Raw genomic sequence first — 19,220 nt, 5'->3', positions numbered from 1 at the left:
TATTTAGTCATTGATGGACTTGACCCTTAATAAGCAGAGTTTTCCCACATTAAATATAAATATTTTCATAAGTTTTATTCTACTATTTTTAAAGATTTTTTTACCAGATTTAATAATTTAATAATCTTACAAATGTATACAATAGTTTTCAGCATATATATATATATATATATATATATATATATATATATATATATAGTCTTTTATCTTTTTTGCTGTCCAGATTTTATCTCCCAACCATGCCACCCTCTGACTGTTCCACATCCCAGACCTTTGTCTCTCTCCTTAAGAATGTCCCCACACACTTCACTCTTCCAAATATCCCCACTTTCTGAAGGGTTAGGTGCATCTTCTCTGACTGAGTCCAGACCCAATAGTCCTCTGCTGTACATGTTTAAAGCCACATATCACCTGGTGTATGCTCCCTGGTTTATGGCTAAATATCTGACAGTTCAAGGGGGATCCAGGTTATTTGAAACTGCTGGTCTTCCTATAGGGTCACCCTCCTTCTCCTCCTCAGGTTTTCCAGCTTTTTCCTACCTCAAACATGGGGGTCCATTGTTTGGGTGTAAATATCTGCTTTTGACTCTTTCAAAAGCTTGTTGGGTCTTTCGGAAGGCAGTCATGATAGGCGCTTGTAGTGGCTATTCCCTGATGTCAACTTGACTATATCTGGAATGAACTACAATCCAGAATTGGAAGGCTCACCTGTAGTGCTGAATTTGAGGCCTGAAGATATCAGATTCTGACCTGGATTTTGGCATGGAGACCATGAGGCATAGTGACTATGAATCCCAGTACCCATGGGGATCTCTGTATTCAAGGTCATCTGGGACAAAGCCAGTCCTAAATCCAGGAGTGGTGCTATACACCTTTAATCTGGGCCACACCTTCTACTGGAGACTTACATAAGGACATTGGAATAATGAACATTCTCTCTTCTTGTGAGACTGAGCAACTGCTAGATCCTTGGACTTCCATTCACAGCTGCTGCTGAGCATTGTTGGGGAGTGGAACTACAGACTGTACCTCATCAACAAATTCTCTGATTATATAGAGACTACTCATAAGTTCTGTGACTCTAGAGAACCCTAATACAGTCACTGTTTGTAAGCACCCAATAGCATCATTAGTGTTCTCAGGCCTTGTGGTCTCCCTCTGAGCTGGATCCTAATTTGGGCCTGTCACTGGGCCTCCTCTTCCTCAGGCTCTTCTCAATTTTTGTTCCTGCAGTTCTTTGAGATAAGAACAATTCTGGGTTTTTGACAGTGAGTTGGCAAGCCCATCCCTTCACTTGATGCCTTATCTTTCTACTGGAGGTGGACCCCAGGAGTTCCCTCTCCAAAGTGTAGGGCATTTCATATAAGAGGTCTTCCTTTGAGTCCTGGGAGTCTCTCCCTGCCCAGATCCCTCGTAAATTGGAGAGGTTCTGCTGGTGTCCTAATGTAAAGTCCGCATGAAAGGGAGGAAGTCCCCCCACTCAAACATAGGGAATTCACAGCCACCCAATAATTCACAAGACACTGAACTCGATGCAATCAGCAAGATGTATATTTCAATCATCATGCTGAGGTCAAGACCCATAATCAATGCAGGGACAGTGGGGTCTGACCCCCTAGCTTTGGAGGTGGAGGGAATTTAAAGGCAAAATCACAAGGAAAAAAAACCACAACCCAGGGGGACTGAAGGGGGGTTATTGGAGAGTAACTGTGGAAAGTCCCAGCCCATTATTCAGCTTGTGACAGGGTCCAAGGAACAGCCATAGGGAACATTTTGTATAGGCTATACTCAAGAGCCTATTCGTACTCAACCATTTATCTTGTGGTCAGCCAAGTTCCTGAAACACAGAGCTCATTACCAAGCTGAACTACACTCTTGATTCTGCTCAGCCTGCTAGGAGATTTTGAAAATTCTAACCTTTTCACTACCTACTGAGGTTGCCTGTTTTGATTCTTTCTGCTGGCCCTCAGGATGTCATCCTGTCCCCTATCCTCAATCCCTGATTATGTTCCCCTCTTTCACTCCCTATTGCATTTCCCACCTCCTATTGGAGGCCCCTCCCTCACCACTCCTCCTGTGGTGATATCTTCCTTCTGTCTCCCAAGTGGGATTGTGGCATCCTCACTAGGGCCCTGCTGCTTGTTAGACTTATTTTTCCATGGAAGTATTTTACAAAATGCTAATCTTCTTAAGAGTACTTAGCATAGGACATAGCTTTTGCTAGACTACTCCACTCCAGTTGTATATTTTGTATTTCTCCTATCTTTTTCATCATCTGTAACCTTCCATTTATGGCCCTTACACTGCAGAAAGAATTTCTGATTCGGGGCACTGGTATACTTATGAAATATTTCTGTGAATATCTTTGCTGTGTAAACTCTCATCTACCTAAATAACTCGACTTACTGTCTTCTGTCCTTACTTGAATTCTTCAAAATGTAAGCTGTGGTGGGAATTTAAAACATATTTAAGGATGACAGAATATGTAGAATGCAGAATCTGCACTAGGCTGGCTCTTTTTTTTAATATAACAAGTGAAGCTGGCCATTGCTCCCTTGTATTTTGTTTGGTTGATTGATTGGTTGGTTTTTTTCTTTATTTTTTTCCAACCCTTTATCCCCATCTCCCAACCCTGGATTCATTTCATAAAACTAGATAGAAGAGAAACAAATATAGAGAAGAAAGACATCCTGAAATCCAATTTCTTGACTGTTTTTTCTTCTTTGACCACAGCTACTAACAAACCACAAACTCCTTACAGGACCACTAAACCCGACCCTACCTCTCAGATTCCTTGCATATATGGACCATCTGAAAAGTTCTTGGAATTCCAAACATCATAGCATTGGAGGAATTATCAGTAGCCAGCAAAACCTTGCTTCTAGACTACAAGACAAATCATGGTCAGCTGCTGAGGACACTCCTGTAGCAGACCTGTATCCGTACACCTGGAAAAATGACATCACAGTCTTACCATATTTTTCTAACTTTTAAAGAAGCCACAAAAAAGTGTGTTAATTTTAGAAAAGCTGCATCATCAGCCTTTTAGAAAAATGTTTTTGAGATTTGGAATGTTGTCACCTTGATCCCAGTTTCTTGCATCCTAGGACAATAACTTTGCTTCCCATTGCCATTTAACTTCTTAAGTCTAGAGTTGAAGGGCTGTATAACAGCTACATTACTCATTTCTGCCAGGTAATGATATGCTCGTTGTTGTAAATGGGAAAAAATTTGCATGTGGAGCATGGCTTCTGCCTTCACCCAATAACATGAGGAATTGCTTGCAGTGTACACTCCAAGGTAAAAGAATGCAGACAATAGATAGCTCACAGACCAAGTTTAAGGGAGTCATCTGCAGAGGTATCCATCCTGAAGAAGGACATGCTGTGGCAAAGAGAGTGATTTTATAATTCCTCAACATTAATTTACTCATGCATTTGAGTAACAATTGTCCAGACTGATACACGTTGGGGAGAATATGTGGAACCAAACTTTGTTAATCTAGGTGAGTCAGCTAAAAAATTTGAATCAGGGTCTACTGGCTATAACTGTGTTACAGGTTACAGATTTCATCAGCTAATGTTGCACATAATGATAAAATCATTGTTAGCATTCTGGATAACCCCCACCCGACAGTTACCTGGCAATAGCCAGGTATATTGTGCCCCAAGGTTACCTGGGAAGAACCAGGTAGGCCTGATCCACTACAAAAGGGCCTGTTTGCCCCCTCCTTGCTCTCTTGCTCTTTCTCTGCTTCCCCTTCACCCCTCTCTCCCAATTCCTATTCCCACTCCCACCTCTTTCCCCAGCTCATAGCAATCCTCTACTCCTCTACTTCTCTGTGTTTCTCTGTCTTTCTCTTTCTCTACTCCCCTCTTGACTCTCCTCCTGATGCCCTATTTTTTCTATTCTCGAATGTCTCCTGATAATTATTTATTTTATTTTCTCAAGTGCTTTATTTGATTCTCTTTAGAAGAATTTCTTCTGTAACTTGCCATTTATTGTGTAATTTCCTTATACACATAATCCTGTCTCTGGTGCCCCATGCATGAAGAGAGTCATGCAAAACCTTCCAGCTGAGTCCTGAATCTACAGTGAAAAAAAAAAAAAAAAAACCAAAATGAGACAAGTGAATGAATGTCCACCTACCTCCCAGACTTTCTTAGGGACAATATAAATAAAGTAGAACTTCAGTAAGGATTGAATTCACTGCCTAACTTATTTAATTTTTAAAAACTTAGTATCTGTAATTACATAAAATACTGGCTGTTTTGTATATCATCTTGGGCACAAGCTGCAGTTATCACAAAGGACCCTCTTTTGAGGAAGTGGCTCCCTGAGATCCAGCTGTAAGGCATTTTCTCAATTAGTGACCAAGGGTGGGAAGGCCCATTTTGGGTGGTGCGATCCTTGGGCTGGTAGTCCTGGATTCTATAAGAAAGCAAGCTTAGCAAGCCAATGGAAACAATCAAGTAAGCAGCAGTCCTCCATAGCTTCTGCATCGGTTCCTGCATCCAGGTTCCTACTGTGAATGAGTTCCAGTCCTAACTTGGCTTTGGTGATAAACAGCAATGTGGAAGTGTAAGCTGAATAAATCCTTTCCTCCCCACCTTACGTTTTGGTCATGATGTTTTATGGAAGAATAGAAACCCTGACTAAGACATATGAATTCAACCAACATAGGTCTTGATAAATCATTGTGGCTATGTCTAATAGGAATATTAATATTCCAGTTTTAAGGTTCACATCCAGAGACAAAAGGTGTGAGTAATACCTGATCATTTCAGTAAATATGTCTGAAAAGTGGATAATTTTTACCATAAAGCCTGTTTCATCATTTACAATAATTTTTAAGATAATAATTAAATCATTTAAGCTTATACTTCTCCCTATTGTTAAGTCTCAAACATTGGCACAAATGACTGATTTCTGTACTTAACAAATCAAAGCTGGCCAGGCTGTCAAGTTCTGCCAGCAACCCTTGGTCCTTACCTGTTATAATTTATGATTGTCAAATCCACCATGGAGCCCAGGGGTTGGGCTGCACTTCTCCAGGCTGCCCTTCCTTATTCAATCCACCTAAATTATTTACATGGTCTTTTCCACCTATAATTTACCCAGCTCATCTCTTGGTCTGGCTTTCCTTTCCTCTCCATCCTCTCTTCACATGCATGGCTCAGGTTCATGCCCACCCTGGAGTCTCTCAGATGTCCTTGCCTCTAAGTCTATTCTCCCTTTTATCCACAATAAACTCACTACTCCATTTCATCTAAGAGTAGACATGTCCCTTCCTTTTTATTTTTTACATTTGCCTCTCATTAACCACTCATTGCTTTAACATTCATGGCCACTTCTTGTTTCAATTGTTGCTACTTTTTGAATTTGACTGAAGTTTGGTTGATGGATTTACAAGGTAAGATATTGAGAGGACATTGAGTATGTAATGAAATCAACATGCAAAGAACCCAGCAGCTTGGATGATGAACAATTGCCACTGGAAAGTGGAAAATTCTATGAAACTAAAAACTTACTAGAGCTATGTCCGCCCATAGTGTGGAAGATGAGGTTTGGGAAGAACTGTTCTGTCTGTCTCGTTTGAGTTACTGTCCTCCAGTCAGGGAGCTGATATGGTCCTGTGTCTAAGCTGTTGTCCTAGGTAATAAGGGATCTGTGCAGATTTAGAAATTAGAAGCACCAGTGGAAGGTAGCTTGCAGGTTCTTTCCAGAATTCTTTGATGCAATTCTATCGAGATGTGAGGGAAACCATAAGCTGTGTTATGTTTGTGTAAGGGATAGCAGAAATACAGGATGGCTAAGCTTTCAGAGACCAGTCTACTGGGACTGGGATCTACCTTTGACAAGACTGTAGTTCCATTGGTACATATGATTCCCTCACACAATGGGGATTTTCTATGGAGGAGGGAAAAATACACCTATGAACATAAGAAGTTGTTTTGCTTACAGTATCACTGTCCAATGTGTTTAACAAGCATTAATTCTGGTGTGCAGGGAGAGATAGATTTGGAAACAATATCTGGTTTCTTTTTTTGTTGTTGTTGTTAAAATATACTTCCACATTTGCTTTGTTTAGATTCTGTTCAAAGATTTATTTTATATATATGAATACACCATTGCTTTCTTCAGATACACCAGAAGAGGGCATCAAATCACATTACAGATCTTTGTGAGCCACCATGTGGTTGCTGAGAATTGAACTCAGGACCTCTGGAAGAGCACTCTCGTAACCACTGAGCCATTTTTCCAGCAAACAATATCTGGTTTCTAGAAGTTCAAAACATTGCACTCCATTATGTTTTGTGCGATCAAAACATTGCACTCCATATTTTGTGTGATAAATTTAAGTAAATGTGATGGAAATCATTCAGGAATATTTGGTAAGAATCTACTACCATCAACCACAATGGTAGTTTTGATAGAAATATAACCCTGGAGGTTTAAAAGAGATTTAAGTTTCAAAGGTTTTTCAGGTGTGCCTGGTGCTTGGCAGGAAACAAAAATTAAATACACTATTCTTCAATATCTTTTTGTGTGTGGACTTCAGTGGGCTTGAGTTTTCCTGAAAACATAATGAGGTTTGAGATGATGTAGAGCCATAGCTACCATTGTGTTTACCTCCATTCAGAGAGATATGTATAGCCCCGGGCTTCTCTATTTGGAAGAGAGATCAATAATAGCTGGAAAGTCAGAAATAAAACAGTTTAAAAGTTACTTTGAGTTATTTTTGTGGGAATTGTGAAGTTTGTGTTTATTTAATTTCTATATATGTGTGCTCATAGGTAAGTTTGCTTAGGTTCTGATTAAAAGAATTATGTATTTATAAAGGAGTCCTTCATGCAGTGCACTATTGGTCATAAAACAGCATTCAATGACAGCTTAAACAGAGTCAAGCCAACTCTCTCATCTGATTTAAATCTCAAATAACACTGTCATTTCTTGGATGTCAGAACATCAGCCATCTTGTCTTTATTACAGATTGAAATTAAAAATGAAGGAAACAAAGTACAGAGACTAGGTAAAGCATTCACTTTCAAATGGTTTTTATAATGTTCTTTTAGTTAGTGTGTGAAGAATAAAAAGTAAAAATGAAGCGTTTTACAGCCAGAGTTGTCAGATAGATAAGAAGCAAATTAATATTATAGTATAGTGTAAAATCCAGAAAGTTCTTTTATTTGAATGGAATGAGAACTTTCTTTCAATAAGTCAAAGTGTGTAAAAATGTAAAATTGAAATTAAGAAACACACTGTTTTCATTTTATTTGAATTTAAATAATGACAAAGAATTGTTGAACAAAAATGTAATAGCTTTAGACAAGTGACTCATCTCCTTCCTTTCTTCTGAGTAAATCACCAGTCTTATATGGTAACACCTTCAGTTTTGTTTTGGAGAGTGTGTTTAAACACTTAATATGTTTACACAGAAGTTTTATTATGTTTAATATATTATCCAATTAATGTATCAAAACACTACAATATTACATATTGATTTTTAGTTATTTCAATAGTTATTTCAACATTAGTTTTCTTTCTTCTTCTTCTTCTTCTTTTTTTTTTTTGGTATTTCAAGACAGGGTTTCTCTGTATAGCCATGGCTGTCCTGGAACTCACTCTGTAGACCAGGCTGGCCTCTAACTCAGAGATCTGCCTGCCTTTGCCTCCCAAGTGCTAGGATTAAAGGCGTGTACCACCACCGCCCAGCAGAACATTAGTTTTTCTTAAAGGGAAGCAAGAATATGTTTTAGAATTAAATGTGTTGTTACTTCTGTAATTGTGCAATACAAACTAGTAAACAATAATACAAGAAAATGAGCTGAGTGTGTTGTCATATATACGTATTATATTTATGTTAATACATATATACTAACATATATATGTATATATACATTTATATGTTTTTTATATATAACATAACTTATAACATATATTCATGTGTGTATATATTTTTTTCCACATAGCAGAGTAGAAAACTTCTGAATTCTAAGATATAGACAGGGCCTAGGAATGGGGTTGTCATGAAGTCCTGTGTGATAAAAATTCTCCTTACAAAAAGAATGAGAATTGTGCCTGTCAATATCATGCTTCCGTGTCTTTACTACTTTGCTTTTATTTGTTCATTGTTCTTTCGCATCCTCTGCACTTTTTTAAAAAAATATTAAATTAAATTAATTCTTAATTGAAAGTAGAATCTTCTCTCATCTTCTATATGACAACCACAGTGTCTCCTCCGTCTACTCCTTCCAGTTACTGCTCCCCATCTCTCTTACCATCTCCCTAGATCCCTTCTGCTTCTTCTACTTTTCTCAGAAAGTAACAAAAACAAACAAACATCAAAAACCACGTTCCAAAGAGAGGAGAGCGAAACAGAACAAAATAAGATATAAAAGACATGCTGAAAGCCCTGATTTTGAGGCTGGACACGGCAAGCAAATAGGGAAAAAGAAACATCAACATGAACTAATACAATAGCTTGTTTATTTATTTACTTATTTAAGTAATCTTGCATCCAGCTTTTTTCCTAAAACTATTTATCAGCTGTATAAAAATGCTACTGGAATTTTTAGGATCACTAATGCATACTGTCATATCATCTTCCAATTAGAATATTCTGAATTTTTTGTCCAAATTATATCCACTTGATCTCCTTAAATGGCCTTATTGCTAGAGCAAGAACTTCAAGCCATATATTGAATACATGTATTGACTCTGGGCAGTCTTATTCCTGATTTTAGTGAATGTTTTTTCATATTTCTTTCCATTTAATTGGACATTGGCTCTAGGCTTGCGATAGATTTTGTTTATTGATGTTTATGTCCCTTGTATCCTTAAGTAGTGTATCGAAATCACAGTTCTCTTTCTCCCATAGTATTCTGAGGGCCAGAACTGAAGAACTGCACTAATATAGTGAACTTGAATTCTAAATCTTATGGTATTTGTTCTTTCTATCTCTATGTCTCGCTTGCTCTCTGTTGCTCTCTCTTTTACACACACTCTACCTGTCTCTCTCCTATCAAAAGGATTTTAATCATGTTATTTGTATGACACTTATGCATAATTGCATGGTTTATACCTTGATCATGTCTGTGGGCCAGGGAAGCAAGGGAATTGTGTTAAAATCCTGGACATGAATGACAGTTAGTAGTGAACTAACTGCATTGGTACTTTTGTTGAGGGAATCCCTTCAGATATCAGATAGGACAGAAAACCATGCTAAGAGATACATGTGAAAAGTTGATTCAGAGTGACTGTGTTAACCTGGCACAGACATTGAGGGGTCTAATTCCAGACAAATCATTGGTAGCATATTTAAAATACAGTATGATTTTTGGAAAGATGTCCAGGCAACACTCAGTCCAATTCCAGTTGCATAATATAGCTTAAAATTTGACTGCCTAGGAACAGGTCTACATAGTACATTTGACCAGGAAAGTGGGTTTTATCTCTAAAAGACCTAGATTTTCATGTGGTCTCTGCCTAATAGCATAGAGTTCAGCTTGCTATTGAACATTTTCCCATAAGGATACTTAACAGCCTAGGGAAGAATCTCAGATAATTGTTCTGTAGAAGTTGGATAAGGTCTACCTCTACAGTAAAGGGTAGGTAAGGTTTGTCTCCAGATAGAAAAAAGATACCAGGTCATTAACAAAATCCACGATGAGTTTTTGTATTAATTGCAGGTATTTTTCTCCTTCATTGAGAAGAGTTTCCTGTGTGCTTAATATTCTTGGATTCCCTAGTGACCTGTGAATGCAAGGGATGTTTTGCTCCCCAACAACCTGTTGCTCATTAAGTAGTAAATGTCATGAGAAACTGGAAGATTACTCTTAGAAAAATATGACCTTCGTAATGGGCTATTTAGTGCACTATGGCCAGTCCTGAATCCACTATGCTTTCAGTCAACAGAAATGAATTAAATTCAGAAAGTTTCATTCATATATGTTACTACATATCACACATACTTAACAAGAAAGAAATCACCTTGGAAAATTTTTTGAATGGATGTAGAGAAGACTGGAAGTGGAAACTGATAATGTGACTGGAGACATAGTTTGGCATTGAAGAGCAAGAAACAAAATTTCTCATTATTCTGAGGTAAGAATAACACATCAAAGCTGCTTCTCTAAGAACAGTGTTCACTGATAGGGGACTTTTCCTTAATGTTTTCTGAATTTGGTTCTCTGTCCTATATATGAGAATTGTGGAAATAACATTTGAGAGGTCACACATCATGATTAACTGTTGTGGCCCAAGCTGCCCCACGTTTGGGGGTCAAAATGTCGTGGGCCACTCTGTCAATGTTGGAACCCACAGTGCCAAAAGCCTTGGGAGGTAAACTGTTAGAGCCTGCACTGCCCCAAGCTGCTCCAGTCCTCGGGTCGGGGTTCAGCAAGAGAGAAAGAGAGGATGTGAAGAATGGAGACCAGACAGTGTGATTCAATCCCATTTATTCTTCAGTCTCTCTTCCTAGTCCAAGTCCCAAGTCTTGAGTTCCTAGTACCTAGTTCCTAGTGCCTCCAAGTTCTTTCTTCCAAGTGCTAAGTGCCTAATGCCTAATGATCTTCCAAGTGCCTAATAACTAACTCCAAGTAGTACTGTCTAATGTCTAATAACGAAGTGATTCCAAGTTGTACTGAACTCTTCTGTCTGCCTCTAGCCTCTTATGTCTCACTTCTGAGCCATGCCTCTAAGTCACGCCCTTAGGTCTTATCTCTAAATCTGATCTCTAAGTCACTCCCTTAAGTCTTGGCTCTAAATCACACCTTTAAGTCTCACACACCCAAGGGAAGATCCTGGGTATCTAAAGCAAGATGTTATCAGAGTATGCTCAGCTGTTGCAGGCTATTGTAATCAAATCTCTTACCAGGGTATATGGCTCCAGATCGCTGCACTGATGATAGCCACCTTCTGTTGGCTCCCCACAATTAACACGTAGCATTGGAAATCTAGTCTCATGGTAACATTTATTTTCAGCTAAATCTTGTGGTGAAAGATGAACATTCCACAGTCATTTCTGCCATCATTTTTATAATTTACATGTTTCCATATGAACTTGAGCTAAAAATGCCCTTAAGTATATCTGCTTTGACACTCTGACCATGTCAGACTAGGATTTAACTAAGCATGCTTCTGAGCAAGCAAACCTATATGTGAACATACCCAGAATGTCTATATAGATTCTCAATCCTCCCATTGTTTAAGAAAATTATTGATTTGGAAATGATTCTGAAGCAGTCCTGGTCTGCCAGAAAAGAAAAATCTTCCTTGGCTCTTTTGGCTGTTGTGATGGCTAATCTTATTAGTCCAGGTAACTTCATATGCAATTCAATAAAACACAGAGAGTTGAGTACTTTGGAGCATTTTGTTTAACTACAATTTTAAAGTAAGAAAATGGTTTCTTATCCTGTTCTCTTTTCATTTTTGTGATAAAATCTAACTATAGTATAGCCTCAGCATCTGGTGATAGCCTGCATATATAAAGGATATTAGAAATAGTAAAACTTTTCTCTCAAAATACAGTCAGAGCATACTTATTCCTAATTGTACCAGTGAAGTACAAGATAGTCCTAATACCCAGTCCATCATTTTGTTGACTAACCAGAACCTCTGTCATCTCTTCTAACTAAAACAGTTACTTTTTGATCCTGGCTTTTTTTTTTTTTTTTTTTTTTTTTTTTTTTTTTTTTTTTTTTTTTTTGGCTTTAGAGTGAATGTCAGCTGAAAACTATACACTCATATCTTTACTCTCAAAGTCAATAGCCAGGATTGGCTAAGAGACTATGGGTCTTAAACCCCGTCAGAAATCCAGAATGACTGAGTTAACTGAAGTTATGGGAAGCACTAAACATAGTTTCTAAAACTTAGCCAATTTATAGAGACCGCTGAACACCTGAAAAGCCCCTATACTACCGAACGTTCGAGCCTCAAATCTTCAGCCTTCTGGCCCAGAGTCATCTGACAGACCTTAGTGATGCAGGATTATTAAGGGCTGATTACTCTGTCTAGGCAGATATAATCAGTCGACTATTCTGCATGTGTGTCCTCTTCTGGACAGTAATTTGCCTGTAGATGGAAAGAGGCAATTCTTGCCTAGTGGCTGTCACCACACAACTGGCATAACACCAAGGATGCTCAATTTCTTCTTAGAATCCACAATATAAAAGCAAAAAGGAAAGGGGGGGCATGGGACAGGGGTTTTCTAGGGAGGGGAAATGGGGAAAGGGGAAGGCATCTTAAATGTAAATAAAATATTAAACTAAAAAAGGGAAAAAAAAGAAATAGTATCTTAACTCTGGCTATCAAGTTCATTTTTTTTTTCTATTAATAGAGCCTAATTCCTATTTCTTGAAATTTTGGTATTAACTGAAGACCAGCTGAGACATTCAGCTACATGAACTGAAACTCTACTGTCTATTTCAACATTCTATTGGTAGACTGAATTCTTGTATTAGTTGAACACATACTCCGAGCCATTCTAATACTTCCACCTGAGAGAAAAATGGGTAATACTTGGTCTGCTCCAGTACATATGTCTAATGCCAACAGAATATTGATAAAATAGTACGTTTCAAATTTTTATAATAATATTTGAGATAATTTCTAAATCATTTCAATCTCCTTATTTCTCTATACTATTAAGTCACAAACCCTGGGACAAGTGACTGTGGTACCTATTTCCCAAATCAAACCAGACCTGTCTACCAGGTTCTCCCAGAATTGCTCAGTCCCTACATGTTACAGTATATGGCTGCCATACTTTTACTCTTTAGTTCATTGGTCAGGCTGCCCTTCTCTCAGGTGCCCTTCCTCTTTTAAACCAATCATTTTGGAGTCCTTGTCTTCATTCAAATGGTCTATCATTTAGCTTTTTGTCCACTTGGCCTGGCTTTGGCTTCCCCTCTTCTCCTTCTCCACAGACAGCTCAGGGTTATATAGACTCTGGCTTCTCCCACATATGCCTATCTCTGTACTCTCCTTTTATGAATAATCAAATGTTTATTCCTTCATTCCCAGGATCAGCCATGTATATATTTTCTATACAATTTTTCATTCACTTCACATTACTGCTCTTTGTGCTACCTGAGTCAATTGAGATCTAATCCTCCAGTAGGTAAGGTTCAATTGTCCTGGGGCACAGCTGGGTGATCCAAGCTAATGAGGGACACTGGGCAGGCCTAACAGTCAGGAGCGTAACTGGGAGAAAACATGGAAGGTTTTTTTTTTCCTAGAATTCTTACATGATGGGGTAAAAGTAAAAAGCTATTTAAAAAAAAGACATAGTGAGTTGGGTTCACAGACAGTAGATTGATCAGTAAGAACAAGTTGCCTGAGCCTTTAGTTCAAAATCTGCTGGACTGGGATGTATTCTGAGCCAGCCTAATTGGTACAAGTGGTGACCTGGGCAGAGGCCCTTTACTTCTGACCCTCCCTTGGCTTGCATTGACTTCATAAATGGAAAGCCAACAAAAATTGTGTTCTTTTTTCCAGAAGCTTTGACCCACTTCCAGAGACTCAGGCCATTTTGTAGAGCTTCAAACTTTCTTCTGGATCAAACAGCCCTTACTGATTCTTGCATGGTGTTTGCCAGTGGATGCAGCTGCTGCTGCTGCTGCTGAGCTGTGTGAACTCAACTGATATCTTGCAGAGCAGATTTAATTTGCTCTAATGACCTATTTATAAACAGGTACACATGTTCCTTTGTTATATTAATGTTTCCTTTCTCCCACCTCTGGTGGGTGGTGGGCTAGGAGGGAGGCTAAATCATGTATGAATATTTAATAACGATAGGTTTTGACAAAAAGAAAGACACTTCACTTAGAAGGGGGAATAAAATGGCCATAAGAGGCATATGAAGGAAGAGAATTGGGAGGGAGAGGGGCTGGGGTTGAGGAGGGAAAAAGTAGACTTGGGATCAGCTGGGAAAGGACAGGAGGGATAGCTAGATGGGCATGGGAATAAGTGGAAATCTACAGAAGGGTGCAGGCATTTTCAAAGAGAAATAATGAGATGAGGGAGGTGCTCAAAAACCAACATGGGTGCCCTTAGCTGTTATAGAATTGGGTTTATTGTAGCAGAATAGGCCTCTTCCTGTATCCTTGGAGTAGCCCTAATGGAGCTAGAGGGACACCCACCCACCCACAAAATTTTCCACACATACTTATTTAGTCCTCAAGAAATGCTGGAACTGGGGGTGGGGCAGAGGCTGAGAGGATGGCCAAATAACCAGCACAACTTGATACCCATTCCATGCACAAGTACCAATGTGTTAATGATACCCTGTTATGCTTGCAGACAGGAGACTAACATGACTTTCCTCTGAGAGGCCTCTTCCCACAGCTGACTCAAACAGATGCTCACATCCACAGCCAAATGGTGGTTGAAGCTTCGGGACTCATATGAAATAATAGACAGAATCATTGCAGGACTCAAAGGGTATAGGGACTCCATAGGAAGACCAAGAGTGTCAACTAACCAGGACCCTTGAAGCTCTCAGAAACTGAACTACCAATGAATGAAGATACATGGGCAGGATCTAGAAGTCCGTGCACATATATAGCAGATGTGCAGCATGGTCTTCCTGGGGAGGCTAAACCAAAAGCTGCTTCTTCTAAGTGGTATAGGTTCTTCTATCTAAGCTGCCTTGATTGGCTTCAGTTAGAGATGAAACACATAGGTGGGCACTAATTTGCTATTCCATGGAAGGGGTATAACAAGGAGGTTTCTTACCTACTCAGAAGCCAGGTGTGTGTGTGTGTGGGGGGGTGTGGATTGTGGAAGAGGTTGATGGGGAGTATAGCAGGGAGTGGGATGTACATTGAATAAGTTAAATAAATAAATAAAAGTTTAAAAAGAGAAATTTAAGACTTAAGGTTTAGGAACAAATAAAAAGGAACAGAAAAAAAAAGCAAAAATAAAAACAAATACATTGACCAGAAATACTTGAATAAAACTATGATCATTTGTACCAGATACACTACTATTATTTAGGAGGAATGTGATGCATGCCATAATAACCTAAGAGATAACTGAGAAGACTAGTTGACACACAAGGTGTTTACTGAGTAAACTAGAGTGATGTGTAGAATGCATTAGATGTGGTAAGAGTATTTAGAAAGTAGCATGTCATGAACTTAAAGCTTCCATTAAGAAGTTAAACTTATATTTGCAAAACAAATGATAAATATGAATATATAATTGTAGCATTCTTGAAAGTTTGTGAGAAACTTTCTTTGATAGAAAATTTCAGTCTCCAAAGAATATGAAATAATACTCAAAGTCCATATCTACAGGTTAAATTATATAAAATTTAAGTAATAGTAACATTGTTACGTATAAAATGAATAAATCAAGAATAAAGTATCATGAATATGAGCAAAGACACTGCAAAACCACTGAACTAGACTGTTCTATGTTTGGAAGAATACATATGTATTCATCTTTCTTTTTTCTTAAAGCGACACAAAACGACAGGAAGGCCTTCAAAGGTTTAAAGGGGTAAATTTGCAGTGGGAGTAAATGTATAAGTGGGAATAGTGTGGGAGACATGGTGGAATTCCTGTGGTCTGAAAAGCCTCAGATCTCAAGTGGGAAACTATGTTATATGTTACAGGTATGTGCTCATAGGTGTCAAGTACCAATCCTCCATGTAAAGAGGGGTTCTGGGAAAAAGGGTTATCTGGAAGTGGTGAAAAGAACAACTGGAAGTCAAGTAGTGGTTGTAAGCTGAAGACCTGTGTTATGTTTGACTACAGCTTTCCTAAGTCTGTTTCTATATTCTGCTTTCTCTCTGGAGATTTCTGTCTCTTATTCTGCTTGCTTGCTATTCTAAGAGACCTCTCTGTCCATGGGCTACTTGCTTGTATGTGTGAGTGTGTATGAATGTTCCTTATGCATGCAGTTCTGTTTTAATTCCTAAGAAATTCTCTGGTTAGATCTTCTCCTGCAGAACACAGGTCCAGTCTTTATATTTTACATATCAATCCAGTCATTTACTCCAGCTTTTCCTTTTGATTATCTTAGGAATCAGCAGCCAATGACCTGAGCCCTTTGTTTCTTAGGACATACAAAGCATACTCTTTTGTTGTTGTTGACATAGTGAAAGAATTTAGAGATCTGTCTTCCTTCCTTGTTAAGGTATAGATGATAGACTAGTTGGGAGGCTCCCTGCCCTGAAATTTTCCATTTCTACCATTCCTGAGCATAACCTAGCTCTCTCCTATGCTCATCCTGAACTCAGGAATCTATTTGCCTTTGTTTTTTTCTAAAGATTTATTTTATGTATATGAGTACACTGTAACTGTCTTCAGACACACCAGAAGAGGATATCAGATCCCACTACAGATGGTTGTGAGCCACCCTGTGGTTGCTGGGAATTGAATTCAGGACTTCTAGAAGAGCAGTCAGTGTTCTTAACCACTGAGCCATCTCTCCAGCCCTCTATTTGCCTTTGTAAACTTAAAAGAACTTAGCTGACTGGGATCTTCTTCAATCACCACTCACTAAATCTGTTCATCTCCTTCCTAGGTAATTTTCTAAGAATTTGGCTCACAGAGAACCTGTGTTTGCTCTTTACATTTATGAAGCCCCTATTATAATTCACAGTGCATCCTTGTCTTTAGTAGAGAAATTTTATATTTCTGTACTTATTTATTTAGAGGTGTGTACTCTAGCTTTAAGTACTGTCTTGAAAGTCTTGGTGTTTACTCTTTTCCTCAGACATAGCCACCACCTCCACTTATGGACTCCTGCTGTTTCCAATTATCATGCAGTCATTCACAGGGAGGACAATCCTCCTTGAAGGAATGTGAAGTGTGCACACTATACAAGCAAGCCTTATGTCACCAGCAGCTATCAAAAGTTGTGAAGGCTCAAACCAGTTCCCTATCCCAAGTGAAAAAAGTAAAAAAGCTGGAGTAAGTAAATCTTGCACAAGCTATGTCTTATGCTAAGGGAAAATAGAGTCATTTAAACTAAGTCCAAAGGACATGGAAAGAAATATGAGACCTATGAAGTCAGCAGAAACTATCATAAAACAAGAAATGTAGGAGGACTCTAATAAAACAATGCTGCCCAAGAGAAATACAAGAAACTCTGGAATATTACTGACAAAACCTACAGTAGCACTTGGACTCGGAAACAACAGTTTCCTGTGATAGGAAGAAGTTGTAATTTCAGGAGCTGAACAATACCTCCCTGAATACCATGTCTCAAGGTCATTACTAGCTTTCCCTAGCATACTTCTGTTTTACAGTCTGGTTGTCTTTTTCTTTACCTCATGGCCTTAGAACAAGTTTCCAAGGCCTAGGCCCCAGATTGTTCTGTGCTCTATCAAGCATGTTCCTGGATTTGAGAAGGAAGTATCTCATTCTGCATACATAATGGCCTCAGTGAAAGCCTTGTTTGATCAGCCCAGACCACAACAAAACCATGTTTTTCCCTTTCAAACCATGTCATCTTGTGTCATCTTGCCCATGTTGTAAACCAGAGCTTTTATCAAGAGAACTGAACTTTTATGGCAAAACAGGCATTAACATTGATTATGATCTTGTCATGCAAGGTGGTTCATTGATATAAATATGCACAGTGCCTGGTTCTAAATCAAGGGTGTATCCTACTTATGGTTTGGAGTTATATTTCTGTGCCAACTTGGAGAATATATTAGTGTATCCTAGGGTTTTAATTGCTAGTAAGCCTGGTTGGAATACTGTTTATTTGTGAATGTTATACAGGCAGACTTCAGACAACTAAATTATACTTTGTGAGACTTACAACCTCCTGAGAACTGATACGTACCAAAATTAATCTTATTCTTTTATATCACACCTTAATATTGAAGTGTTACACAACACATGAGATGCCATTTGCCATTTAACACCTCCAAAATTTTACCTTCCAATGTATTTTAAATGGAAATGTGAAATGCTCACATAAAAAAGAAAACAGAATGAAGAAGGGTTTTCCCTTTTTAAAACCTATAATTAAACGAAATCCCAGACAGTATTCAACTCTCTGGGTTTGATATGTAGTCAACTGGAATAAGATTAGACATCACAACGGCCAAGGTTATGGAGCTGAGGAAGATTGTTTTCTGGGCAGTACAGAAGTGCTTCGGCATAATTTCTGAAGTAATACTTTAATTTTCTCAAACAAAGGAAAAATTGAGATTTAACATAGAGATTCTGGGAATGAACACATATAGGCTTGATTGCTCAGGAGCATGTTTAGTTAAAGCCTAGTGTGAACAAGGTCACTGAGTAGAAGTAGAGATATTTAAGCTCAGAGTCAAACATAAATATATGTAAAGTATAAAATATGATGGGCAGAACTGACTGTTTAGTTAGTATCATAAGTTACTAACTAAAATGAATTAATAACACTTTGAAAGTACTTAGCTCATGAGGCAATGCTACCTCTTCATGGTGTATGACCTAATAGACACATATCATTGCCAGTTCTCACAGAAAGGGAAGAGAACATATTTAGAAATAATCAAAAAATTGTCACCTATCAGGGCTTTGAACACTGCTGTTAGAAAAGCAGCTTTGATGTACTATTCTTACCTCAGAATGAGGAGGCTTCTGCCTCTGAGGAGGCTGTCTCACAGTTGTTTCCATAAAGAACCAGAAATGTTTCCATTTAACTAGACCTGTCTGCTGTCTCTCTCAGGGCATTGAAATCACTATATATATATATATATATATATATATATATATATATATCTCAATTCTTTTAAGGATTCCCTATTATATCATGTATAGGGATGTTTGCCTTCATGTATCTGTGTGAATTATCAAATAATCCAGAAGAAGGGAGAAGGTGTGTGGGAATGCAGCTAAGCAAATATTTAGATAACATGTGGTTTATGTGGACAAGACCTGTGTCATTTGTAAAAATTTTCCTTGCTCATGAGTCACAAAGGATATTTGTAGTCACTTTTTAAATAATATTGACAATTACATATCTTGATTAAAATATATTAGGCCACTTTCCCCTTCCTTATTCTTCTCGAAATCACTTCCAAAAAATTTCCAGCTCATCTGTTCATTGTTAAGTATGTGCTATTAAGTATGCACACATTTAAGAATAAAATTTTCTGAGTCCATTCCAGTTTGTGCATGTGTAATGGCTTCAGGACTGGCCATTTTGCAATGAATACTCTAATTGGGTATGCCATCTTGCCTGAGGCTAATTCATACAACTGCTGCATA

The sequence above is a fragment of the Arvicanthis niloticus genome, chromosome 25 (assembly GCF_011762505.2).
Source record: "Arvicanthis niloticus isolate mArvNil1 chromosome 25, mArvNil1.pat.X, whole genome shotgun sequence".
NCBI lineage: Eukaryota > Metazoa > Chordata > Mammalia > Rodentia > Muridae > Arvicanthis > Arvicanthis niloticus.
Note: the sequence above shows the minus strand (reverse complement) of the source record.